Source organism: Salvia hispanica, chromosome 2 (genome assembly GCF_029641045.1).
Source record: "Salvia hispanica isolate PSC_SH4W2 chromosome 2, Shi_PSC_v1, whole genome shotgun sequence".
NCBI lineage: Eukaryota > Viridiplantae > Streptophyta > Magnoliopsida > Lamiales > Lamiaceae > Salvia > Salvia hispanica.
In genome coordinates this window covers 16017556-16023101 of record NC_142693.1, presented here as the reverse complement: position 1 = coordinate 16023101, position 5546 = coordinate 16017556, and the positions used below count along the sequence as shown (strand labels likewise).

Below are 5546 nucleotides of genomic sequence, written 5' to 3'. Positions count from 1 at the left end.
ATGCATGTATAATGTAGCATTGTTTCCTATTGAAATAATGTACAAATACAACCACGAAATGAAGCTTTATAATCAAAATACTGTATAGAATAATGTACAGTGAGAGCAGGAATAAATTAATAGTTTGGTTTACAATAATGTACATTTATCAAAGAATAATGTATTAACTAATGATGTATTCGTAAACCACCATGATGTAGCACAAAAAGATACTCCATATAATTGATACGCCCGGATTTTGCACTGTTTCAAGGCCATTATTTGGTCCGTTTTTGTTATCAAAATCACTCTACATGTCCATTATTTGCATATTCTATACATTTTGGTATTTTGACGTGTTTTGTGAGAAATGTGCATATTTGAGCCGAAAAGGGGAGTAAAAACGCATAGTCTGCAAATCTGGAGTCAGACGGCGACCAGCGACCGCCGCGAAGATGTACGGCGACCGCCGGCGCCCGGCGAGCAGAGCTATGTGGCGGCCCGCCTCGGAAATTTACGCTAGGAGAAGAGTCTCGCCCGGCGACCGCCGGAGGACATGTGGCGGTCCGCCACCGAAGGGTCAGAATCTCTGGACTCCAACGCGGCGACCGCCGGCCAAGGTGCGGCGGCCCGCCGGAGAAAGGCGGCGAATCCGATCAGCCCTAGATTTGCTCCAAGATTTACCAAATTTTGAAGATCTTTTCCTTCTATGATGAGGAATAAGCTTCCCCTATAAATAGGATCTCAAGCTTCATCAAAAGGGGTTTTTTTTGGACACACAACAAGAACACATTCATAGAGATCAAAAGCTAGAGTACTTCAATTGTGCAAGGAGTTGAAGAAGGATTTCAAGAACATCAAGAACGACAAGGATTCAACCTACGGGTTTTATTTGCTTTAGTTTTATGTTCAAATTGCTTTCCCTTCAATCTATGTTTTTAGTTTATTCAGTCATGTGTAACTAAACTCATAGGATTCTAGGGATGTGTTAGTAGCAACTTTGGTTATACAATTCCGTTTTCTATTTAATATCCGTTTTGTTTTTACTTTGTTTCTTCCCTAAGTTAATCATGATGCTTCATAATTGAGTGACACAATTATGCATGATTCAATATAACTTGCTTCATAACTGTGACAGAGTTCTAGCGAGTTAGATCCACTTAGTAGACACTACAGTTAGCTTCCTTTAAAACGGCACTGTTAATTGAGAGTGAGGACTTTTCAAGGGTCTTAGGAGCTTTTTGGAGTTACGTGTTAGGATTGACAACCCTAATGTTAGTAATCAACGTTTGTATCGCATGAGCATAAGCTAGGTGACTCGTCCTTTCAAAGTATTAACTGTGCTAGGGTATTGTAGTTTGGAATTTGTATAACCATAAAAGCGAAAGCACATCCCTGGAATTCCCCTTATCTCTATACTTTTCTCTCCGTGATTTGCTTGCATTTAATTGTTTACTGTTTTTAATATTTACTGTTTTCAAAAAGTTTCCAACAATTCTTGTTTCTCCAGATAGTAATTGAGTTCTAGTAGAAGATAGACACTTTGTGTACATCTTCCCCGTGTTCGATACCCGGTACTAACCTTTTGCTATACTATACCTACTTTGTATACTTGCAGGTATTTATAGTGCAAATAAAAAGTGCATCAGAGGTGGCGGAGCACACTTGCACCTCCTCTCCGGCGACACCCTTCTCCGGCTTGCCTGCCTCTCACGGCTGCCTCCCTATCTGTGGCCCCCTCCTCCGGTCTGCCTCTCGCGGAGTACGGCTCACCTCCTCTCACGGGCACTGGAAATATCTCTACACCTGTGCCATCGTCACCTCCTGCTCCCTGACTAATTTGTTGTAATCTCCACTGCACATACTCATGCTTAACAATCTCCATCGCCAATTGAAGAATCTTCATCGCAAGAACTGATTTACTCCACCGTCAATTATCGATTTCAGAATCTGCAAATTCGCTATACTCACGCAGATTCTATAGATTTTTATCGCTCATGCTGAGATTTTCCCTATCTCCATCACTCACGGTGATTTGTTGTGATCTCCCTAGCCAATTATACAATCTACATAGCTCCACTCATGTTCAACAATCTCCATCATCAATTGCAAATTCTTCATCGCAAGAACTGATTTCTCTATCGTCAACGGTCAATTTCACAATCTGCAAATTTGCTATTTCATACAGGCCACATGTCTTCAATTGATCAAATGGACTCGGTATCAATTCTATAAGAAGCCTAATTCGAATCTGATTCATCTTCGTATGAGGTGAATATTTCTTATAGTGAAGTAAATCTGACTTACAGTGAAGTATAAGGTGTATGACATATATCAGTAACTAAGACATTATGAAGTGAAGTATAACAGTTAGCTCGTATACTGAGACACTATGAAGTAAATAAATCTTATAGTGAAATAAATAAGACTTATAGTGAAGTACAATGGTGCATAAGTATATGGCTTAAACTGAGACCATTTGAAGTGAATATTTGTGATAAGGCTCGTTTCATGCATTGGTTTTGGATTAAAATTATATGCTTTTGGGGGAGATAATGCACAAATTTTGAGCTTAAGTGTGCAGAAATCTGTTGGATCCAGGAGTTTGTGTAAATTGATCTGGCAGATGCAAAATAGCTGATTTTGAAGTAAAATACCAGAAGTCGTCGCTCGGACCTAGGAGAATCAGGAAGTTGACGACAGGAGTAGAAATGGAGCAAAAGCGCAGAAAAAGTCATCTACCTGGTCAAGGAGACAGAATGGCAGAATGGAGCTGAAGCGCAGAAAAAGTCATCTACCTGGTCAAGGAGACATAATGGCATAATGGAGGTGAAGCGCAGAAAAAGTCATCTACCTGGTCAAGGAGACAGAATGGCGTGCTGACATGAAGATCCTCAATTATTGCAAGGGTAAAATGGTCAAATACCGACAAGAAGTTGCCTTAGGGTTGAAGTTAAAGCCACTCTATAAATAGAAGCTTTCCACAATGAAGAGGGAGCGTTTAACGCTATCGTAGTTTAGGTAGGAAGCTCTCATAGGCGCTTAACGCCACCGCTCTCTTAGTTTAGTTAGATAGTTTGTTGCTTTCTTAGCTTAGTTCAATGGTTTCATCGGAGGAATTGACGACTTCACCGTTGGATCTCGACTCATTTCCAGTTTTATGAAGTTTTGGTGTTTATTTTCATGTTGATGATGTTTTTACTTATGTTTCTTGGATGCTTTTCGCAATTGGTAGCTTAGATGTTTAGATCCATGTTGTTTACATGATTTCCAGTAGTTTAGAGGTTGAGATTTAGTTGTTCACGTGCTCGATTTCTGAGATCCGATAGTTTAGGTGATGCATGCAAGGTAATATGAGTTCATTTCGTTTTCTGCTTGACCCAGTAGCGTAAATCTGGTAGTTCTAGCTTGAATTTCGTGTTTACGTCTCGTTTTGAAGCATGCTCTGTTTTATTTCGTCAATGGTGTTGAAGCTCTGTTCTATGCTCTGTTTTTACTTGGTTGTTTGGAGAAGATGAAGTAGGAGTTAGTTAGAGAATCAGATCTGCTTTTTGCTTTTGCTTTTTGGTTTTCACAATTTTCTGTCAGCCCAACTAGTTTGAGAAAAATGGTCCCCACTTTACTTTTACACTTTGTCTGCCTATTTTAGGAAAGCCTTTAGCTTGGTTAGTAAGTTTCAATTGTTTTGTTTAGTTGCTTTCATGATTTATTAAAATGATAAAAAATATTTTCGTGTTTAATTTTCCTTCCGTACTTTTCCCGTCTCCTAGGTCAGGTAAATAGAGTCCAGTTTAATTCCGCCAGGTCAAGTAGATTAGAGTTTTAACCCACTTCAATGAATGCGTGGCAGCAGCCGACCCCTTTTCCGCTTGTGTCATAGAAATGATCTCGAGTAGGTCCATGGTCTCTGTGGTTCGACCCCGCTCTTGCCGCTATACTTCGTAATATTAGTTGCAAAAGTGGGAAAATTATAAATCTTGTTGAAAGGAGGGACACGTGCACACGACACACGTGCTAAAACCCGACCCTTCGTGGTCTGGAAATAAGAACAAGAAGCGGCGGCCATGACATGGAGGGACTGTCTTATGTCTCCCATGTCCCGTTCGTGGTCATCGATTTGATCAATCTCAGCGAAGTTACTGTCGACGTGGATGAGAAAACGGCATGGATTGAGACCGGTGCGACGACGGGAATCGTATACTACAAGATTGCGGAAAAGAGCTCCACTTTAGGGTTTCCCGGGGCTATTTGCACTACAGTTGGTGTCGGTGGCCACTACAGTGGAGGAGGCTACGGCACAATGCTGTGAAAATACGGCCTCGCTGGAGATAACGTCATAGATGCAAGAATAATCGACGCCAATGGAAGAATCCTCGACAGAAAATCAATGGGAGAGGATCTATTCTGGGCCATCAGAGGCGGCGGAGGTGCCAGCTTTGGTGTGATCACTGCCTGGAAGGTCCAACTGGTGGATGTTCCAGAAACAGTCACTGTTTTCTCAATCACGAGGAATGTGGAAAAACAGAACGGCTCTGCGTTGTGGCATCGCTGGCAATATGTGGCTCCTCGAGCGGACAAAGATTTGTTCGTAGGAGTTATCGTATTCAGGGTGAACTCCACGGTCCAAGTTAATTTCTTCTCAGTTTTCCTTGGCGGTGCCGACAGATTAGTTTCATACATGCAAGAAATCTTCCCCGAGTTAGGGCTAGTGAGAGAAGACTGCACAGAAATGAGCTGGATCGAATCCACCTTATTTAGCAACCAAATGCCAATAACTCCACTTGATACTTTGCTCAACCGGACTCAGGCCGGTCTGAGGCAGCTCAAAGCCAAGTCGGATTATGTAAGGACACCCATTTCTCTGAACGCGATTGAAGGCATGGTGACTATGTTGCGTGAACCAGAAGCAGACGAGACGATATACTACATGGTGCCGTATGGTGGAAGAATGGATGCAATATCAGAATCGGAAACTCCATTTCCTCACAGAGCCGGTGCACTCTACAAACTTGCCGGCTTGACTTACTGGCAAAACTCTGAGGCTGCGGACGCGGACAGATACATAAGCTGGAGCCGCAGGTATTATCAATACATGACTCCTTATGTCTCGAGCTCGCCCAGGGAAGCCTACTACAACTACAGAGATCTCGATATTGGAGTGAATAAACCTAATGGGAAGACAAGTTACGCACGCGCAAGCATTTGGGGGAAGTCATATTACAACGATTATTTTGATCGTCTTGTTCGGGTGAAAACAGTTGTTGATCCAACGAATTTCTTCAAGAATGAACAGAGCATTCCGCCGTTGCAAGCCAAGTGGACTAAGAAAGGGAATTGAGATGTATTCTGCTGTAACTGCCAACTTGTTTGATATATGATGGTTGTTTGATTATTCTGTTACATTATTTTCTAACAATAATGTTTGTATTGTTATTCATGCAAGGTGTATCAATAATAAAGATTTGTTTTCCTTATAAATGTATTGATTTGCAATTAAGATGTTGTTTTATATAATATATCCTACTTATTGATATTCTTATATAGTCAACAAATTGACTCAAAACTAT

General features: G+C 41.3%; 1 pseudogene; it reads left to right on the top strand.

Annotated features, from left to right (window-relative positions):
• The first annotated feature begins 4009 nt into the window (after nt 1-4009).
• Nucleotides 4010-5317, top strand: LOC148931648 (tetrahydroberberine oxidase-like; annotated as a pseudogene).
• The last annotated feature ends 229 nt before the right edge of the window (nt 5318-5546 follow it).